Source organism: Henckelia pumila, chromosome 3 (genome assembly GCF_033568475.1).
Source record: "Henckelia pumila isolate YLH828 chromosome 3, ASM3356847v2, whole genome shotgun sequence".
In the NCBI taxonomy this organism is placed as follows: Eukaryota; Viridiplantae; Streptophyta; class Magnoliopsida; order Lamiales; family Gesneriaceae; genus Henckelia; species Henckelia pumila.
This window is the reverse complement of record NC_133122.1, coordinates 78,839,504-78,863,706: the sequence shown is the minus strand read 5'-3', so window position 1 is coordinate 78,863,706 and position 24,203 is coordinate 78,839,504.

The following is a 24,203-nucleotide window of genomic DNA, read 5'->3' as shown; positions in this document are numbered from 1 at the left end:
TCAAGAGTCTGAATGGTTTGTTCAAATTGTCCGTCAGTTTGAGGATGATAAGCGATACTCAAATGTAAACGCATACCTAGAGCTTGCTGTAGGCTATTCCAAAAGTGCGAAGTAAATCTAGGATCACAATCAGATACAATCGACTTTGGCACACCATGTAATCGTACCACTTCTCGAACATATAAATCTTTCATTTGATCATGACGATAAGTCATTCGGTATGGAATAAAACATGCAGATTTCGTCAACCTGTCAATGAACACCCAAATAGCATCGCATCTTCGGGATGATCGTAGCAATTTTGTCACAAAGTCCATAGAAATGTGACCCCATTTCCATTCAGGAATAGATAGAATCTGCAATAAGCCACCTGGTTTCTTTCTCTTAGTCTTCACGTGTTGGCAGTTCACACATTTTGATACAAATTCAGTCCCATCAAACTTCATTTGCTTCCACCAGTACTGATTTTTCAAATCATTGTACATTTTTCTGCCTCCAGGGTGAATACTGAATCGACTACAATGGGCTTCTTTCAAGATATTGTGTCTCAAATTTGAAATATCGGGAACAACAACTTGGTTATTCACATAAAAGATATCATCATCACTAACCTTGTATTCAGACTGATGTCCTGATCTGATCATTTCAATTGACTTCTGAACATTCAAATCAGATTTCTGTGCTTATTTGATTCGAATCAACAATTCCGGCTCAGCACTAATTGCACAAACTCTCATTGGTCTTCTATCTGTCTCAAATATTAATCCAGAAATACAGCAATCTTCAATCAAATGAGATACACCTATAGTAGACAAGGATAAAGCACATACCTTTCTACTTAGTGCATCTGCTGCTGCATTCGACTTACCTGGATAATATTTGATTTCACAATCAAAATCTTTCAATAAATCGAGACATCTTCGTTGTCTCATGTTCAGTTCAGATTGTGAAAACAGATACTTCAAACTCTTGTGATCAGAAAAGATTTCAAATTTCTCACCATAAAGGTAATGTCGCCAAATTTTCAACGCAAAAACAATGGCTGCCAATTCAAGATCATGAATTGGATATCTAACTTCATGTGGTTTCAGTTGTCATGAGGCATACGCAACAACATGTCCTCTCTGCATCAAAACACATCCCAAACCCTGATGAGAAGCATCGCAATACACAACAAAATCACCAGTACCTGAAGGGATTGTCAAGACTGGTGCTGTAGTCAACCTCTTCTTTAGCTCAAGAAAACTAGCTTCACAAGCTTCAGACCAAACAAATGGTGCATTCTTCTGTGTAAGCTGAGTAATAGGCTTTGCAATAGACGAGAAGTCTTTGATAAATCGACGGTAATAACCTGCTAAGCCCATAAAACTTCGGATTTCTGGCACAGATATCGGTCTCTGTCAACTGATCACAGCTTCAAATTTGCTTGAATCAACTGAAATACCATCCCCTGAAATTATATGACAAAGAAAAACAACTTTCTGCAACCAAAATTCACATTTTGATAACTTGGCATACAATTTCTATTCTCGTAGAGTTCTCAATAAAGTTATGAGATGGTTGGCATGATCACATAAATTCTTAGAGTAAATCAAAATATCATCGATATATATAATCACGAAATCATCTAGATATTTTTGAAATACTCTATTCATCAGTCCCATAAATACTGCTGGTGCATTCGTTAGACCAAAAGGCATGACTATAAATTCGTAATGGCCATACCTGGTACTAAATGCAGTCTTAGGGATATCTTCATCTCTTACCCTTAGTTGATGATAGCCAGATCGTAAATCAATCTTCGAGTATACTGACGAAACCTGCAATTGATCAAATAAATCATCTATACGAGGTAAAGGATATCGATTCTTTATCGTTGCTTTATTCAATTGCCGGTAGTCAATACATAATCTCATCGATCCATATTTCTTTCTAACAAATAATATCGGAGTGCCCCAAGGAGAAACACTCGGTCTGATATAACCTTTGGCTAATAGATCTTCAAGCTGCTCTTTCAATTCTTTCAATTCAATTGGTTCCATACAGTAAGGTGCTTTCAATATCGATTGTGTACCTGACATCAATTCTATACTGAATTCTACCTCTCGAAACGGAGGCAATCTCAGAATCTCGTCAGGGAAAACATCAGCAAATTCACTAACCACTTGTAAGTCAGCAAATTTTGGGCTAGTTTTCAGTACATTAACTGTGTAAATAAGAAATCCCTCTGCTCTTTTTTACAATAAATCAGTCATAGCAAGAACAGATATCAAAGGAATTCTGGCTCGTGAACCTTTACCATAAAATTTCCATTTGTCAGCCATCTCCGGTCTGAACTTCACAATCTTCTGAAAAGAATCAACTGTGGCTCTGTACTTGGTTAACATATCGATACCGATAATACAATCAAAATCAGATAAACCAAGAACAATACAGTCTAGCTCAATCTCATGGCCCTCAAACTACAATGTACAATTTCTTACAGACTTCACTGATATAATACCTCTACCCAAAGGAGATGAAATGAAATAGACACGACAGTAGCTAAGGGTTTAACAGGAAAATCATGTAATGCAACAAATTGCTCAGAAATAAAATTGTGTGATGCACCAGTATCAAATAATACATAGGCAGGATAACCATAAATAGAACAGTTACCTGCAATCACATCATCAGGTGCAGATTGTGCTTGCTCCTCAGTCAGTGCAAACACTCGAGCTTGTTGCCTCAACTGCTGGCTCCCAGCTTGACTTCCTCCAGCACGGCTCTGTGATGATGGTTGAGGTTGGAATGAATGCACTGAGGATGCTTGCCTCTCTGGTTGTGTCACTAATCGAGATGATCCACTTGCACCCTGAGTACTTCCTGACCCTCGCTGTGGGCATACTCTCGCAAAATGACCCGGTTGTTGGCAAATGTGTCAGGTGCCAAACACTGCCACTACCTCCAGCATCAAATCGAGGTGGTGGTGGAATCTGTGGCTGCTCTTGCGGTTGTTTCACCGGCTGTGGGACAAACTATAATCCTCGTTACCTCAATATTCCTGCTTCAGCTATTTTTTTACGATCAAGAGCATCAGCAAAATTGTTTGGTCATCCAGCATTCACTAGAGTGAAGATATCGGGATTCAAGCCATTTATAAATTGATCGGCTTGAGCTTCATCACTTGCAGCAATATGCAGAGCAAACTTCAGTAAACTGGTAAACTTTGCAACATATTCTTCATTATTAATTTGTCCTTGTTTCAAACTTGCAAACTCCGCTCCCTTGTCCTTTCGATAAGAAATAGGAAATAACCGTTGATAGAAAGCAGTTTTAAATACAGTCCATGTAATAACTGTACCTCGATTTTCAAATGCTCTCTTTGTCTCTACCCACCAATTCTTTGCAAGGCCATGTAATTGATGGATCACCAATCTAACATGACGATCGTCTGTATAGTCGAGGGATTCAAATAACTTCTCAATATCCTCCAGCCAATTCTTGCAATCAACAAAGTTCTCAGTTCCTTGTAACGTCGGTGGTTTGAAGGACTGAAATCGTTTCAGTAGTTTTTCCATCGGAGTTGCATCACCACTCATCATATCAACAGAAGTACTACCATGTCCTACTTCAGGAGCTGTTACTGGTACCTGTGCAGCATTAGTCTGTTCTGGCTGATTCACTGCCAAAGTACGTCTAGTAGTCGGTGCTGGTCGGGGAGGCATATCTGATAATCAAACAGATTAGTGTACAATTCATTATCATATCATAATACAATTCTGTTTCAAGCCCTCCTCTGATTATTATCACTTTCATGCGTCGTCAAGAGATGGAGTTCTGATTCATACTCAATATCACATACTTCCAATAATTTCAGATAACAGATAGCATGCAATGTCTTAAAGCTGTAAATTAATTAAAATAATAAACATGCTTCAAGAATAAATAAATCAGAATAGAAGACTCGATCTACCCCGCTCATCTATTCTCAGTCCGAGAAACTTAAGCTCTGATACCACTTGTTGTGGGAACCTCGGGTTGCTAATCTTATCTTAGGGAAATTAATGATTAATAAAACAATTAATCAAGTATTTAAAATAATATCAAACCAAGAGCTAAAATTTTTTTTTTAATACAACACCTCGCTCGATCGGCTCGATCCAACGAATTCACCCGATCGAGCGGGCACTCTGCTTCAAAAATTCTGCACAGAATCATGTTGCTGTCAAGTTTGGAAAGTCAATCCAAATCAATCAATAACCAACTCAAGTCATGTTTTAACAGCTCTGGAACATGCATATATACATACATGAAATATCAAACATAAATCCATGCGTTCCTTACATCAAATGGATAGTTAAAAAATCATTAACCACAAGCTACACAAAGTATCAAAATGTGTACTTCAAGTCTTAAGTTTCATAACAAGTTTGATGTTATCTAAGGTACATCATTTCAGCTAAAACCTGAGTCCTCACGTGCTAAACTCTTTCACGAGCTGTCAATGACGTCTCTGACTAGCTCTTGCCCCCTCTGTTGCCATGCACACATATAAAACAAAGCAACGGCTGGATAAACTCCGGTGAGAAATCATTCTCAGTTTAATCGACATATAAAGCGTTAAATAAATCATATCGACTCTAATAATAATCGACTCAACAATAGAGTAAATAACGCATATATCGATCAAAAATTGATTCATATAGCATCGTTGCCATCAAGATTCGTAACCGATCTTGATATGGATATCCATCTATCGTAGTCGTCTCAGACTATAAAATAAGATCGCCTCAGATCTTGGCATAGAATCAATTCAATATAATATAATATCGTAATCATATCAACTCAAACTCAAAGATCCACTACCTGAGATGGATCGACAACATCAAAATCAAATCGAAAAGATAAACAAGTATGTGATTTTGGTGGGACAACTCAATAAGCATCATTCTTGAGTATCTAAATCCCTGACTCTCGCTGTCATCTTATACCTTATGGTTTTCTCGGTTTTGAACGCTTCAAATCTGAAACATAACATCAAAACATTCATATCAAACTTCATTCAACTCTATCATTTCAAAATCGATTCAAAATCATCAATATATCTTCAATCAAAATAACTTCAACCTCGACTTCTTCTTCTTCGGTTCGAATTCAAGTTCTTGAGTCGTTAGCCTTCAAACTAGTCTGAAATTGAAGAATAAAAATACTACAACGTCAACATCATCTCAACAAATGTCTCAGCTCAATCATCGACTATCAAAACGGTCTCAAAATACGAATCGACAGCGTAGCGACTGAAAATCGGTAACCAACAAAATATCAAAATCAATATCAATCTCATATACTTCAAATCAACATGTAGCAGCAAGATAACATCATATATCTGTTGGAACACGCGTTCTCTGATCACACGGATGTGATACCCGGAGCAGCGGAAGTTTAAAAATTTTATTTTTCGATATGGAACGATTCCATATCGTGGGTATCAAATCCAAACGATTAAAATCTTGAAAGTAAAAATATAAATTCACAATTAAAATATTTTTACCTCTTCAAGCTAAGGCTTGATTATGGACTCCAACAGATTTAATCTGCTCTTGTTGTAAATCCCGGGAACCGATGACTCGCTCGATCAATCTCTGGAATTAGGTCCACGAATAGAAAACAGAAACCCTCTAATTGATTGCACTAGAAATCAATCAGATGTTAATCGTAGAAATAAACAGATTTGATCTGTCAATTCAGAAAGTGACTTTTCAGAAAAATCACAGACCGAATTTTCTCAAAAGGAGTAGGGGAATTTTCGAAAAATCCCCTTAGAAATTATATGTGAGTCTTTCGAAAATACCAAGGAGGAATCAATGTCTTATTTTTGAAATTATACACATATATATATATATAATTTTTAGACTAGATTAAGTTATAATTGTATTAGGACACTAACTCCTTAGGGCCCACAATCCATAACTTAAGCTCAACAAGCCAAGCCCATTATTATAGAAATTAATATAAAATTCATCATGACTCCGATTGATAAACCGATTTCACCAATGTGCACAGAAACCATTTCTGCACTTTTTAAAGTCAAGATAATTTTTCTGAATCCGAATTCAGTGATTTCCAAAAATGCCCATCCATATGTCATTTTAGAAAATTCAACTCCCTTTAGTTAAGAAGTCCAACTTCTCTTTCATTAAATTTAACTCTTTAAATTTAACTATCTCAACGGGTTTTAGTAATCCATTACTTGTGTGACCCTCAATGGTTTAGGGATACAGCTAGTCGTGGGCTCACAACTCCTTGTGACTTGGAACAACAATTTTCGACTTACCCATCGAATCATGGTAAGAGCGCCTAGCAACATCGTCCCATGATTCCCTAGGTATCACTGATAGTGCCTGCAAGAACCAGTAGATTTTGGTTAGCGTACAGTACAGTCCCTTCATCCATATATCCCGATCGAATCAACAACCATTGGTACATCGAGAGTCGTTCGAGATTTGATAACTATGCAAAACATCTTGAAGATCAAATAGTGACATCGCATGTGCTACTAGAAAACCAAGTAACCTAAATCACATCGAGTACTCTGGCCAGAGATTTTTCACACTAATATCTCCCCAGATCGCATAGGATATCCACACTCGCAAGCGTGTGGTGAATCCTTGACAACAAAGCATCGACTCCTATATGTGTCGTAACTGTACCCAATCCCAACACCTGATGACCCCTTAGAGTCGGTAAACGAGTCAAAGTACAGTACTAGCATATAGAGTCTCAAGGATGTTTCAAGTAGTAAGGACTAATGGTGTACAAACAAAACCGCGGACTTATCCACTCAAATAATAATAACCACTTGGAAAGTCCGAATGGGGTAGTTCGATCATTCATCATATGAATATCCATTTGCATGCTTTGAACATTTCCATGTCCATTACCAATGAAACGTGGTACTTGGCATCACAAATGCTAGTCTCAATCTCGAGCGATCCTTATCCTTATTAGCGGACGGCTCAATTGACTAGGAACTGTTTAGAATATACAATGACTATAAGATGTATTTCATAATAGTGATCTCTCTTTATTCACTATCTCATCTTACTTACACTAAAGTATATTCAAGGTCTTTATCAAAACAACAATAGTATATCACAATATAACAATATGAAGAAAGATAAAGAAAATGCCATTAATAAATGTAAATCATATTAAACAAAGATTGTTTATACACAGAGTCATGAAATCCCTTAGCCACAAGTTGGCTAACCGGGCACCCACTCTTTCAATCTCCCACTTGCCCTAAAGCCAACTAGTCATACTACGTAATCCCATTGCTTCGCGATGTTTGTCAAACAATGGTCCTGGCAAGGGCTTAGTAAGTGGATCAGCGATATTTTCTGTAGAGGCCACTCTCTCGACAGTGATGTCTCCTCTTTCCACAATCTCTCGGATGATGAGGTATTTCCTCAGTACGTGTTTGGATCTTTGATGAGACCTTGGTTCCTTTGCCTGAGCAATGGCACCAATGTTGTCGCAGTACACCGGAACTGGACCAACAGCTTCAGGAATTACGCCCAACTCTTGGACGAAATTCCTCATCCAAATGGCCTCTTTAGCAGCAGCTGATGCTGCATTAATGTATTCTGCCTCAGTGGTGGAATCCGTTGTTGTGTCCTGCTTGGAACTCTTCCAAGAGACAGCACCACCATTGAGCATGAATACAAATCCAGAGGTTGACTTTGAGTCATCCACGTCGCTTTGGAAGCTAGAGTCGGTATAGCCTTCCAATTTCAATTATCTTCCTCCATAAACCATGAATATATTCTTAGTCCTTCTCAAGTACTTAAGAATATCCTTCACGGCTTTCCAATGCATTTGACTTGGGTTGGCCTGATATCTGCTCGTGACACTCAGAGAAAAGGCTACATCCGGTCTGGTAGATATCATCCCATACATAATACTACCTATGGTTGACGCATATGGTATGTGTGTCATTTTCTCTATCTCTTCGTCAGTCTTGGGACACATAGACTTGGATAGAGAAACTCCATGACACATAGGTAGATGTCCTCTCTTGGACTCATCCATAGAAAACCTTTTCAATATGGTGTCGATGTAGGTAGCTTGAGTGAGTCTATTATTCTCTTAGATCTATCTCTATAGATCTGTATCCCTAGAATATAGGAGGCCACACCCAAATCCTTCATCGATAATCTACCTCATAACCATATCTTTGTTGACTGCAACATCCCTACGTCATTCCCAATGAGTAGGATGTCATCAACATAAAGCACTAAGAACGTCACCGCATCCTTAACTACTTTCTTGTACACGCACGGTTCCTCCGGGTTTTTGATGAAACCAAAGTCTTTTATTGTTTCATCAAATTTCTGGTTCCAACTTCTTGATGCTTGTTTGAGACCATAAATTGATCTCTGAAGCTTTCATACCTTATGCTCACTTTCCATGGATGTGAATCCCTCGGGCTGCATCATATAGATTTCTTCCTTAATGTTTCCATTAAGAAATGCAGTCTTCACATCCATTTGTCATATTTCATAGTCATACCATGCTGCTATGGCAATGAGGATTCTTATGGACTTGAACATTGCAACTGGTGAAAAGGTTTCATCATAGTCAACTCCTTGTCTTTGAGTATAACCTTTTTATTAACGCTCAAACAGATCCAACTCCACAATTAGAGGAAGATAAGGACAACTGTTATGGAAATAAGAATAGCACCATGATCTGAAGCAAAGAAAAGTAGATCTCGGGAGATATGCTTGCTGGAGTACAGCTGTATTGTAATCAAAGGAGAGGATCTGCCTTAGTTCCTAAATTAAGAGATTAGATTCTTAGTTTCCTCTTTTATCCCACAACAAATTGACTCAAAGCACGTCTCGTGGCTAAGGGATACCACCAAATCGACGGCCTAGATTACACTGATACCTTCTCCCCTGTCATTAAACCTGGTACTATCCGGACTGTTCTCACTCTTGCACTAGTACGCCACTGGGATATCCGGCAGCTTGACGTGAAGAATGCCTTTCTTCATGGCACCATTACTGAAGATATCTACATGGAACAACCTCCAAGGATGCTTGACTCACGGTTTCCAACACATGTGTGCAAACTCCATCGAGCTCTTTATGGTTTGAAACAAGCACCTCGTGCTTGGTTTGATCGCTTTAGTGCCTTTCTTTTACAGCATGGTTTTCTCTGTAGCTTAGCTGATCCATCTTTATTTATCTCCCATTCCTCTCATGGCACTCTAATCCTTCTTTTATATGTTGATGATATAATCCTTATAGGTTCGTCATCCCAGGTTCTCACTACCTTCATTCAGCTGCTTCACACTGAATTCGCCATGAAAGACCTTGGTCCTATTCATCATTTTCTTGGCATCGAGGTGCTCCACACTTCTGATGGCTTGCACCTGTCTCAATCCCACTATGCCCTTACCATTCTTGAGAAGACCGACATGGTAGATTGCAAACCTATGAGCACCCCACTTGAGGCGAAACCTACCAAACTCAATGACACTTCTCTCCTTCCCGATCCTACTCACTATCGTGGTGTCGTTGGTGCTCTGCAATATCTCACTCTCACTCGCCCTGATCTGGCTTACAGTGTTAACTTTGTCTCTCAGTTTATGCAAGCTCCCAACCGTTCCCACCTCAAGCTGGTTCATCGCATCCTGCGCTATGTCAAAGGGACTATCAATCTTGGTCTCGACTTCACCGCCAATACTACACTTGATTTATGCGCCTTTTCTGATTCTGACTGGGCAGGCTGTTCCACCACTCACCGCTCCACAGCTGGTTATTGCACCTTTCTTGGTCACAATCCAATCTCCTGGTGTGCCAAGAAACAACCAACCATTTCCCGCTCTAGCACTGAAGCTGAATATCGCGCAATGGCACATACGGCTGCAGAGATCACTTGGCTCACATTTATTCTTAAAGACCTTGGAGTACAGCTGTCTCAGCCACCTGTTCTCTTTTGTGACAATCTCAGTGCACTTCACATGACTATAAACCCGATCTTTCATGCTCGAAGCAAACACATTGAGCTCGACTATCACTTTGTGCGTGAAAAAGTTTCTCATGGTCTCCTGGTTACCCGACATGTATCAACACTATATCAGATTGCCGATGTTTTCACAAAGCCTATGTCTAAAGCCACACTTGCTCTTCTCCATCTCAAACTTCGCCTCCAGCCCCGGCAAAGTTTGCGGGAGGGTATTAACGCTCAAACAGATCCAACTCCACAATTAGAGGAAGATAAGGACAACTGTTATGGAAATAAGAATGGCACCATGATCTGAAGCAAAAAAAAATAGATCTCGGAAGATATGCTTGCTGGAGTACAGTTGTATCGTAATCAAAGGAGAGGATCTGCCTTAGTTCCTAAATTAAGAGATTAGATTCTTAGTTTCCTCTTTTATCCCACAACAAATCTTCTCATTATTAGTATAAAAGAAAGGCTCTAAAACCAGTTGAATAAGCAGTGTTGCTCACGTTGAAAATAAACAGAAATTATTGTGTTCTATTAATTTCTTTTACTTTTTCTACCAATCGTGCCTTGTAGGTTAGTACCTTGACATCAGGCCCAAGTTTTTTCTTGTAGATCCATTTACACCCTATTGGAACAATTCCATCGGAAGGATCTACTAAAGACCAAACTTGGTTTGTATGCATTGAGTCTATTTCCGACTGCATAACATCAAGCCATAAATTCGAATCCGCATCAGAAATTGCTTCCTTGAAGTTTCTTGGATCACATCCAATGTCGGGTTCACTTTGATCCCCTATAAGAAGAAGACCATATCGAATAGGAGGTCTGGAAGTCCTCTCGGATTTCCTAGATGTAGGCGTGTCCACTGAAGGTTCTTGAGGTGTGGAATCGTTATTTTGTATCTCAGGTTCTTCTCGAATTTCTTCGAGTTCCATCATCTTGCCTTTCTTATCTAATAAAAACTCCTTCTCCATGAAGGTGGCATTCATTGAATCAAACACTTTTGTTTCAGTAGGATGATAGAAATAATATCCGATTGAATTCTTCGGATATCCTACAAAATAACATAAGGTGGATCGACTATCCAACTTATCTCCCACAGTCTGCTTCACGTAAGCAGGACATCCCCAAATCCTCAAGTACAAATACTTAGGAGCTTTTCCATTCCATAACTCGTATGGAGTTTTATTCACTGCTTTGGTGTGAAAATTTTTCAACAACAACACCGTAGTTTCAAGTGCATAGCCCCAAAACGAAGGAGGGAGCTCAGTGAAGCTCATCATAGATCGAACCATGTCCAACAAAGTTCGATTGCGACGCTCCGAGACACCATTCAGCTGAGGTGTCATAGGAGGAGTCCACTGAGAGAGAATCTCATTCTCTTTTAGATAGCTCGAAAAACTCGGTACTTAAGTATTCTCCACCTCGATCCGATCGAAGTGCTTTAATACTTCTACCTAGTTTGTTTTCTACTTCAGCCTTGAATTCTTTGAACTTTTCAAATGATTCAGAATTATATTTCATTAAATATAAATATCCATACCTAGATTAATCATCAGTATAGGTAATGAAGTAGGAGTGACCAAATTTAGTACCAATACTAAATGGGCCGCAAACATCCGTATGGATCAAATCCAGCAGATTTTGACTACGCTCAAGTTTCCCTTTGAAAGGAGATTTAGTCATTTTTCCTTTTAGACAGGACTCACAAGTAGGTAGAGAGTTAATATCGGACATATCAAACATGCCCTCTCCCACTAGCTTGTTCATCCTCCTTGAGGAAATATGACCTAGCCTAGCATGCCAAAGGTTTGCCGGGTTTTGACTATCGATTTTCCTTTTGTTTTTTGTTACCGGTTTATCAACATAATCAACTGGAATGTCTTTTAATTTTAATTTATATAGATCATTTTTAAATTGTCCATTTCAAATCAAACATTAATTCTTGTAAATATTGCAAATCTCATTCGCAAATTTTCAAGAAATATCTTCTCTATCAAGAATAGAAAAAGAAATAATGTTTTAATGAAATCTTGGTACAAATAAAAACATCTCTCTCAAAATATAGCTTAAAATTGTTTTTGCAAAATTAAACAAATGTTTTCCATAGCTTTTGGATTCAACTCTGGAACCATTCCCGAGCCTAAACTGGGTCTCACCCATCCTAAGCTTACGACTTCTTGTCATCATCTGCAACTCATTGCAAATGTGAGATCTACATCTGGTATCCAATGCCCAAGAAATAATATTAAGTGAAACATTTATAAAATATATCCTTTGTAGTTTGTAATGAAAGAGTGGGTGCCCGGTGAGCCAACTTGTGGCTAAGGGCTTTGATGACTCTTTGTATAAACAATCTTTTGTTTAATATAATTTACACTTTTATAATGGCAATGACTTTATCTTTCTTCATATTTTTATATTGTGATATACTATTGTTGTTTTGATAAAGACCTTGAATATACTATAGTGTATGTAAGGTGTGGTAGTACATGGGGATGACTATCATGAAACACATCTTATAGTCACTGTATATTCTAAACAGTTCCTAGTCGATTGAGCCGTCCGTTAATAAGGATAAGGATCGCTCGAGATTGAGACTAGCATTTGTGATGCCGAGTACCACGTTTCATTGGTATGGAACATAGAGATGTTCAAAGCATGCAAATGGATATTCATACGATGAATGATCGAACTACCCTATCCGGACTTTCCAAGTGGTTATCACTTATCGAGTGGATAAAGTCCGCGGTTTTGGTTGTACACCATTAGTCCTTACTACTTGAAACATCATTGAGACTCTATATGCTAGTATTGTACTTTGACTCATTTATCGACTCTATTGGGGTCATCAGGTGTCGGGATTGGGTATAGTTACAACACATATAGGAGTCGATGCTTTGTTGTCAAGGATTCACCACATACTTGCGAGTGTGGATATCCTATGCAATCTGAGGAGATATTAGTGTGACGAATCTCTGGCCAGATTACATGATGTGTTTTAAGAAATGGTTTCTTAGTAGAACATGCGATGTCACTATTTGATCTTCAAGATGCATTGCATAGTTATCGAATCTCGAACGACTCTTGATTTACCAATGGTTGTTGATTCGATCGGGATATATGGATGAAGGGACCGTACTGTACGCTAACCAAAATCTATTGGTTCTTGCAGGCACTATCAGTGATACCTAGGGAATCATGGGGCGATGTTGCTAGGCGCTCTTACCTTGATTCGATGGGCAAGTCGGAAATTGTTGTTCCAAGTCACAAGGAGTTGTGAGCCCACGGTTAGCTGTATCCCTGAACCATTGAGGGTCACACAGAGTAATGAATTTTTAATCCCCGTTGAGATAGTTAAATTTAAATAGTTATATTTAATGAACAAAGAAGTGGGACTTTTTATTTAAGAGTAGAGGAGTAAGATTTCCTAAAATGACATAGGGATGGGCATTTTTGGAAATCACTGAATTCGGATTCAGAAAAATTTATCTTGACTTTAAAAGATGCAGAAATGGTTTCTGTGAACATTGGTGAAATTGGTTTATCAATCTGAGTCACGATGAATTTTATATTAATTTTTGAACATGCGGGCTTTGCTTGTCAGGTTTGAACTTATGACTAATGGGCCCTAAGCTGTTAGCAGCCCACGTTATAAATAAGTTATTGCAGTACAGAAATTACACAACAGAGGTCAAAAAATATTTTCGAAAACCCTAGCTGTGTTTTCTCTAAGTGGCCGTCCCCCTCCCTCTCTCTGTCGGGAAAATCCAGCCTGTGAATTTTGAATTTGCAGTCTGGTTTAACGGATCAAATTCGTTAATTATCTTCGTAGAAACTTCTGATAGATTTTCTAGAGCAATCTATCAGAGGGATTAAATCTCTGTTCGTGGACCTGATTGAAGAACAGTTCGTCCATCAGTTCCTGGGATATACAACAAGAGCAGAGTAATCTGTTGGTGTCCATAATCTCGATTCGAGATTGGAGGTAAAAATTTATAATTGTTATTTAATTTTTACACACACAATTTAATCGTAAAATTTTGATACCCATTATGGAATCGTTCCATATAAAATTTTTAAACTTCCGCTGCATCGGGTATCAATTCTGATTGATCTGATCACAGTTCTCCAACAGTGGTATCAAAGCCAGGTTGCTCAGATCAAGCGATTAAATTAATCGATTGTACAAATATTTTAAGCCTCGGTTTTTTAAACAAAATAAATTTTTAAAATAAAATTTTTTTTTCGGGCATAACACGGGCAGCGATTGGATTGCTGCCCGGGGGGCAGCGATGGTCGCTGCCCAGCGCAGCGCACGGCGCTGCCCAAGGACGGCGACGTGATCGCTGCCCAGGGCAGCGACAGGCTGCCCGGCCCGAGCACCTTTGGGGCGCGGGCAGCCCGGGAGCGTCCCGGGCGGCCCGGGAAAAATTAATTTTTATTTTTTAAATTAAAATTTTAATATGTTAAAATTCTATTTTGTTCCGATCGAAAATTGTTTTTGATTGGTCCACGAGGCGTCGGATCGAATTGTTCGAGTCCGAAAATTTTAAAATTGATTTTTGGATAAATTTGAATTTTTGAAAAATTTATAGATTTTATCCGTTAAATCAGATTTTATGAAATTAATTATTTTTGGTACAATTGATGATAAGATATGATCTTATGGAAATATTGAGTAAAATATGATTTTATGTATAAAATTGGATTTTATATGTAAAATATGATTTTATTTGATAAAAAGATAAAATATGATTTTGTATGTAAAATAAGATTTTATATATGGAATATGATTTTATCCTTTTAAATTTAATTGCCATTGCATGTTATCCAATAAATTAATTTTGAATTAAATATTATTGGATAAGGATGATCGATTGCCATGACCAATTTTGTAGGTGTATGTTAGGAATTTACATTTGTTTTTATTGTTGTTGGATTTATTAATGGGCCTGATTTATGGCCCAATATGAATTGTCATATGTAATAAAAGTGGGCCTGGTTTATGGCCCGTTCCCACCCCTTAAAATGTATCCCCTACTTGTCATGGTTATTTATTGTAAATACATTAGACTTAGTGGGAGATAAAGATTTGAAGATGGAGGTGGGCCCAGCAGACAATAAAGACAGAAGAAATGTAAATTGGAAGCTCAATGTAATAGGATTGCATTGCATACCTGCATATTATCTAGGATTGGACTTAGACTCGTGATTGGCAACCACGGGTCGATTAGAAATGGAATCGATCATCCTATATAATATATGATATTATCGTTGTATGCATGTTTTAGACTAAATTGTATGAATCCGGCAAGCATACAAATTATAAATGATGAGACAAATTTTTAAAATTAAAATCCCTCATTTTAAATATGATTTAAAATTGATATCAAGATAAATAAAGGAAATTTAAAATTGTTTAAATGTTCCTACCTTCCATCAACGATCAATGTATGAGATGCTACCCGCGGATACGGTCCGGCTCATATTATTGGGGGGGCCCGTTCGTCGGAAAGCTGTACATTGGATCGACAAATGTTGTAAGTTGGGTGGAACTCCCATGGGATCGGCTCAATTATTGGGGGATCCACATGGCGACCGTCCATCACAACTTAATATTGATGGGTCATCTTGACATGTCACAATAAATGGCGTCATATTATTGGGCCCTTATTGGACATGAGGTAAAAACGTGGAGGTTGCTTTGGAAGCAATTGGGCTCTACCTTTTGAAAATTATGGTTGGCTGATATTATTCGGGACCATAGTTTGTCAATTGGACTCCATGTTCCCACTAAGGAAAACAGTTTTCCGTTTTCACTAGAGGGTAGTGAAATCGTTAAAATAGTGGGAGTGAGATTCATAAAATAAATTTCGCCTATTTTATGTCTTAGTAAATTAATTAAACAATCACTGATAATTGTCTGTTTCTTTTCAGTATTTCATAAAGATGAATTCGGCAATCCACTATTCTCTATCCTCGAACAAAATAAACTGACTGGCGCAAACTATACGGAATGGTTCCGTAAGTTGAAGATTGTCTTGACCTCGGAGAAGATGCTCTACATGTTAGAAAAATCTCCTCCGAAGGAAGCACCAGCTGATGTAAGTCCGAAAGAGTTGCCCAAACTTGATACATGGTGGGACCATGATATCAAGGCCAAATGCTATATGCAAGCCTCGATGTCTGATGAACTCCAGAGGTGATTTGAGGATACCGTGAATGCTGCTGACATTCACGTACAACTCAAGGAACTTTTTGGGGCTCTATCGAGAGCTGAAAGGTTCGTTACTGTAAAAGAGCTAATGACATGTCGCATGCGTGAAGGGACTTCGGTCCGTGATCATGGGGTACGAGTGATTTGGCTCATACAGAAGTTGGTAACACTTGATTTGGTGTTGGAGCATGAACTCAACGTGGACTTATTACTTCTATCTCTTCCTTTTTCGTTTGACGGATTTGTGGTGAATTTCAATATGAACAAGATAGAGGCCTCCCTTGAAGAGATGGTCAATATGCTTGTAACATATGAAGCCACTTTAAAGAAGGATAAACCGGTTCTCTTGGTGGGCTCCTCTTCCTCTGCTAAGAAGGGGCCAAGTACAAAGGGTAAGAAACGTTCTGCCCCACCCAAAAAAACCGGACCCGAGAAGAAGAACAAGACAACGGCTTCAAACATGGAAAAGTCCAAGGATGTTTGCCATTACTGCAAGAAACCCGGTCATTGGAAACGTAACTGCAAGGAATATCTAGAGCAGTTGCGAACTGCGAAGGGTATGTTCTATATTGAAATAAATGTTTCACTTAATACTACTTCTTGGGTATTGGATACCGGATGTGGATCTCACATTTGCAATTATTTGTAGGTGATGACAAGAAGTCGCAAGCTTAGAATGGGTGAGACCCAGATGAGGCTCGGAAATGGTTCTATAGTTGAAGCCAAAGCTGTGGGAGACGTTTATTTAATTTTGCAGAACGATTTTAAGTTACTTTTGAGAGATGTTTTATTTGTTCCAGATTTGATTAAAAACATTATTTCTGTTTCTATGCTTGATAGAGATGGTTATTCTTGCAATTTTGTGAATGGGATTTGCAATATTTACAAGAATGAATGTTTGATTGGAAATGGAAAACTTGAAAACGATCTATATAACTTAAAATTAAAAGACGTTCCAATAAATTATGTTGATAAACCGGTAACAACGAACAAAAGGAAAATCGATAGTCAAAACCCGGCAAACCTTTGGCATGCTAGGCTAGGTCATATTTCCTCAAGGAGGATGAACAAGCTAGTGGGAGAGGGCATGTTTGATATGTCTGATATTAACTCTCTACCTACTTGTGAATCCTGCCTGAAAGGAAAAATGACTAAATCTCCATTTAAGGGGAAACCTGAGCGTAGTCAAAATCTGTTGGATTTGATCCATACAGATGTTTGTGGTCCATTTAGAATTGGTACTCAATTTGGCCACACCTACTTCATTACCTTGACTGATGATTATTCGAGGTATGGGTATTTATATTTAATGAAATATAAGTCTGAAGCATTTGAAAAGTTCAAAGAATTCAAGGCTGAAGTAGAAAACAAGCTAGGTAAAAGTATTAAAGCACTTCGATCAGATCGAGGTGGAGAATACTTAAGTACCGAGTTTTTGGACTATCTGAAAGAGAATGGGATTCTCTCTCAGTGGACTCCTCCTATGACACCACAGCTAAATGGTGTATCGGAACGTCATAATCGAACTTTGTTGGACATGGTTCGATCTATGATGAGCTTCACTGAGCTTCCACCTTCGTTTTGGGGCTATGCGCTTGAAACGGCGGTATTGTTGTTGAACAACGTCCACACCAAAGCAGTGGACAAAACACCATACGAGTTATGGAATGGAAAAGCTCCTAAGTATTCGTACTTGAGGATTTGGGGATGTCCTGCTTACGTGAAGCAGACAGTAGGAGATAAGTTGGATAGTCGATCCACCTTATGTTATTTTGTAGGGTATCCGAAGAATTCAATCGGATATTATTTCTATCATCCTGCTGAAACAAAGGTGTTTGTTTCAAGGAATGCCACCTTCTTGGAAAAGAAGTTCTTATTGGATAAGAAAGGCGAGATGATGGAACTCGAAGAAATTCGAGAAGAACCCAAAATACAAAATAATGATCCTACACCTCAGGAACCATTGATAGACACGCCTATACCTAGAAGATCCGAGAGGACTTCTAGACCTCCTATTCGATATGGTCTTCTTCTTGAAGGGGATCAAGATGAACCCGATGTTGGATGTGATCCAAGAAACTTCAAGGAAGCAATTTCTGATGCGGATTCAAATTTATGGCTTGAAGCTATGCAGTCGGAAATAGATTCGATGCATACAAACCAAGTTTGGTCTTTAGTAGATCCTCCCGATGGAATTGTTCCAATAGGGTGTAAATGGATCTACAAGAGAAAGCTTGGGCCTGATGGTAAGGTATTGACCTACAAGGTACGATTGGTGGCGAAAGGTTATACTCAAAGACAAGGAGTTGACTATGATGAAACCTTTTCACCAGTTGCAATGTTCAAGTCCATAAGAATCCTTATTGCCATAGCTGCTTGGTATGACTATGAGATATGGCAAATGGATGTGAAGACTGCATTTCTTAATGGAAACATTAAGGAAGAGATCTATATGACGCAGCCTGAGGGATACACATCCATGGGAAGCGAGCATAAGGTATGCAAGCTTCAGAGATCAATCTATGGTCTCAAACAAGCATCAAGAAGTTGGAACCAGAAATTTGATGAAACAATAAAGGATTTTGGTTTCATCAAGAACCCGGAGGAACCATGCGTGTACAAGAAAGTAGTTAAGGATGCTGTGACATTCTTAGTACTTTATGTTGATGACATCCTACTCATTGGAAATGATGTAGGGATGTTGCAGTCAACAAAGATATGGTTATAAGGTAGATTCTCGATGAAGGATTTGGGTGAGGCATCCTATATTCTTGGGATACAGATCTATAGAGATAGATCTAAGAGAATGATAGGACTCACTCAAGCAACCTACATCGAAACCATATTGAAAAGGTTTTCAATGGATGGGTCCAAGAGAGGACATCTACCTATGTTTCATGGAGTTTCTCTATCCAAGTCCATGTGTCCCAAGACTGATGAAGAGATAGAGAAAATGACACATGTACCATATGCGTCAGCCATTGGTAGTATCATGTATGGGATGATATCTACCAGACCGGATGTAGCATTTGCTCTGAGTGTCACGAGCAGATATCAAGCTAATCCCGGTCAAATGCATTGGAAAGCCGTGAAGGACATTCTTAAGTACTTACGAAGGACTAAGAATATGTTCATGGTATATGGAGGAAGAGAACTAAAATTGGAAGGCTATACCGACTCTAGCTTCCAAAGTGACGTGGATGACTCGAAGTCAACCTCTGGATTTGTGTTCATGCTCAATGGCGGTGCTGTCTCTTGGAAGAGTTCCAAGCAGGACACCACAGCGGATTCCACCACTGAGGCAGAATACATTGCAGCATCAGCTGCTGCTAAAGAGGCCGTTTGGATGAGGAATTTCGTCCAAGAGTTGGCGTTATTCCTGAAGTTGTTGGTCCAGTCCCGGTGTACTGTGACAACACGGGTGCCGTTGCTCAGCAAAGGAACCAAGGTCTCATCAAAGATCCAAACACGTACTGAGGAAATACCACATCATCCGGGAGATTGTGGAAAGAGGAGACATCACTGTCGAGAGAGTGGTCTCTGCAGACAATATCGCTGATCCACTTACTAAGCCCTTGCCAGGACCATTATTTGACAAACATCGCGAAGCAATGGGTCTACATAGTATGACTAATTGGCTTTAGGGCAAGTGGGAGAATGAAAGAGTGGGTGCCCGGTGAGCCAACTTGTGGCTAAGGGCTTTGATGACTCTTTGTATAAACAATCTTTTGTTTAATATAATTTACACTTTTATAATGGCAATGACTTTATCTTTCTTCATATTGTTATATTGTGATATACTATTGTTGTTTTGATAAAGACCTTGAATATACTATAGTGTATGTAAGATGTGGTAGTACATGGGGATGACTATCATGAAACACATCTTATAGTCACTGTATATTCTAAACAGTTCCTAGTCGATTGAGCCGTCCATTAATAAGTATAAGGATCGCTCAAGATTGAGACTAGCATTTGCGATGCCGAGTACCATGTTTCATTGGTATGGAACATAGAGATGTTCAAAGCATGCAAATGGATATTCATACGATGAATGATCGAACTACCCTATCCGGACTTTCCAAGTGGTTATCACTTATCGAGTGGATAAAGTTCGCGGTTTTGGTTGTACACCATTAGTCCTTACTACTTGAAATATCATTGAGACTCTATATGCTAGTACTGTACTTTGACTCGTTTACCGACTCTATTGGGGTCATCAGGTGTCAGGATTGGGTACAGTTATAACACATATAGGAGTCGATGCTTTGTTGTCAAGGATTCACCACATACTTGCGAGTGTGGATATCCTATGCAATCTGAGGAGATATTAGTGTGACGAATCTCTGGCCAGAGTACATGATGTGTTTTAAGAAATGGTTTCTTAGTAGCACATGCGATGTCACTATTTGATCTTCAAGATGCATTGCATAGTTATCGAATCTCGAACGACTCTCGATTTACCAATGGTTGTTGATTCGATCGGGATATATGGATGAAGGGACCGTACTGTACGCTAACCAAAATCTATTGGTTCTTGCAGGCACTATCAGTGATACCTAGGGAATCATGGGGCGATGTTGCTAGGCGCTCTTACCTTGATTTGATGGGCAAGTCGGAAATTGTTGTTCCGAGTCACAAGAAGTTGTGAGCCCACGGCTAGCTGTATCCCTGAACCATTGAGGGTCACACAGAGTAATGGATTTTTAATCCCCGTTGAGATAGTTAAATTTAAAGAGTTAAATTTAATGAACAAAGAAGTGGGACTTCTTATTTAAGAGTAGAGGAGTAAGATTTCCTAAAATGACATAGGGATGGGCATTTTTGGAAATCACTGAATTCGGATTCAGAAAAATTTATCTTGACTTTAAAAGATGCAGAAATGGTTTCTGTGAACATTCGTGAAATTGGTTTATCAATCTGAGTCACGATGAATTTTATATTAATTTCTGAACATGCGGGCTTTGCTTGTCAGGTTTGAACTTATGACTAATGGGCCCTAAGCTGTTAGCAGCCCACATTATAAATAAGCTATTGCAGTACAGAAATTACACAACAGAGGTCACAAAATATTTTCGAAAACCCTAGCTGTGTTTTCTCTAAGTGGCCGTCCCCCTCCCTCTCTCTGTCGGGAAAATCCAGCCTGTGAATTTTGAATTTGCAGTCTGGTTTAACGGATAAAATTCGTTAATTCTCTTCGTAGAAACTTCTGATAGATTTTCTAGAGCAATCTATCAGAGGGATTAAATCTCTGTTCGTGGAATTGATTGAAGAACAGTTCGTCCATCAGTTCCTGGGATATACAACAAGAGCAGAGTAATCTGTTGGTGTCCATAATCTCGATTCGAGATTGGAGGTAAAAATTTATAGTTGTTATTTAATTTTTACACACACAATTTAATCTTAAAGTTTTGATACCCATTATGGAATCGTTCCATATAAAATTTTTAAACTTTCGCTGCACCGGGTATCAATTCTGATTGATCTGATCACAGTTCTCCAACATGTAACTACTCGATATACATTCTTTGCAGTTGTGCTTCCAGTAACCGGGTTTCTTGCAGTGATGGCAAACTTATTTAGACTTGTCCATCTTTGCATGTAACATTTGGCCTTGAGATCATGGCCTACCATTTCTCTAGTTCGGCCAACCTTTCCGAAGTTACATCAGCCGGGGCTGTTTTTCGGAGGAGCCTTTTCTAACATTTAGAAAATCTTTTTCGAACTCAGGACAATCTTAACTTATGGAACCATTCCGTATAGTTTGCGCCAGAAAGTTTGTTTTTTTCGAGAATTGAAACATGTGGATTACGAAGATTCATCATAATGATATACTGAGATAAAACAGACAATAATCTATAATTGTTTAATTAATTTATTAAGACATAAAATATGGCGAAATTTATTTTATGAATTTCACTCCCACTATTTTAACGATTTCACTACCCTCTAGTGAAAACGGAAAACTGGTTTCCTTAGTGGGAACATGGAGTCCAATTGACAAACTATAGTCCCGAATAATATCAGCCAACCATAATTTTCAAAAGGTAGAGCTCAATTGCTTCCAAAACAATCCCCATGTTTTCACCTCATGTCCAATAAGAGCCCAATAATATGACGCCGTTTATTGTGACATGTCAAGATAACCCATCAATATTAAGTTGTGATAGACGGTCGCCACGTGGATCCCCAATAATATGAGCTTATCCCATGGGAGTTCCACCAAACTTACACCTTTGTCTTCAAATCTTTATCTCACACTAAGTCTAATAAATTTACAATAAATTTCGATGACAAGTAGGGGATACATATTTAAGGGTGGGAACGAGCCATAAACCAGGCCCACTTTTTATTACAAATGACAATTCAAATTGGGCCATAAACCAAGCCCATTAATAAAACCCAACAACAATAAAACCAAATGTAAACAACCTAACATACACCTACAATATTGGTCATAGCAATCGATCATCCTTTTATCCAATAATTAATTCAATAATTAAATAATTGAACAACATGCAATGACATCATAATTAAAAAGATAAAATCAAATTTTATCTCATCCTTTCATAAGATCATATTTTATCATAAATTGTACCAAAATAATTAATTTTTATAAAATCTAATTTAACGGATAAAATTTATAAATTTTTCAAAAATTCAAATTTATCCAAAAATCAATTTTAAAAATTTCGGACTCAAACAATTTGATCCGACGCCTCGGGGACCAATCAAAAATAATTTTCGATCGGACCAAAAACTAAAATTTCAAAAATTTAAAATTATGGAAAAAATAAAAAATTTAATTTTCTGGGCTGCCCGGGACGTTCTCGGGCAGCCCCGCCCCCACGTGGGGCAGGGCAGCCCCCACATGGGGTGTAGGGCAGCGATCTCGCTGCCCCTGGGCAGCAACCATTACTGCCCTTTGATATGAATCTTCTGTATGAAAGGCAACACGATTTTAATGAATCGCACCTCAATTCGATAACAAAAGAATTCAAAGGTTTTGTCCCGACTTTGAAACAAGTAACAGAATTTTGAAATCTCCACCTCTAGTTGAACCTGTAACTAGCAACAGAGAATTCACGATAGAAAACAATCAAAGATTCAATTAGACCTTCAAAGGAACCTGTCTTTGACAACCCAATTGAAAATCGATTGACAAACGCCACAAAGCTATGAAACTTTGATAAGTTTGATTTTGGGTAAAGCAAAAGCTTTGATAAAATTCTAGAGAGAATTTTGAATTGAATAATTCAATTATCTGAAAATCTTAATTATTCTTAAAATAATGAATGTTGTAGTATTTATATTACAACCCAAAATATTGAAAGATAATGCAAAATAAATCAAAAAGATATCAAAGATATCTCCTAAAGTTTCCTAGTAGGAATAAAAGACCTAAAATAAGCAAAATAATGCCAAAATATTAAAAATCCCGAACACACACAAAACACCTTCAGTGCATGTAAAATAATCGGGGCGGGCGCGCTAGGGCTAGGCGCGGGCGCGCCTTTGTCGCGCAGGGCAAGGCGTGGGCGCGCCAATTGTAAGGCGCGGGCGCGCCGAGAGCTCGCACAATTCTTCGTCAATTTGGCATCCGTAAGCACGGGCGCACGATCAAGGGGCGCGGGCGCGCGAGTCTGGGGCGTGGGCACGCCTGGGTTGCGAACAATGTCTTCAATTTTTTCACTTTCTTGACCTCCTTTGACCTCAATAAGGTGATAACTACCTCCAAATTGAATATCAAGAAATCCAACGCCCTCTTGCGACTTCAACATCAAGGATTGAAGTGCTTCCTTGAACTTCTGAGCTCAGCCTCTCATAACCGGTCCTCGTGGCATCTCCAACGGATCCTTAGTCACTTTATCAGCATGCGAGCCATCCATGATCGCATCATCCTCCCCTTCTTGAAAAGGATTTGTCCTCAAATCTTGTTCATCACCTACATCAAACGGAGATAAGTCAGAAACATTGAAAG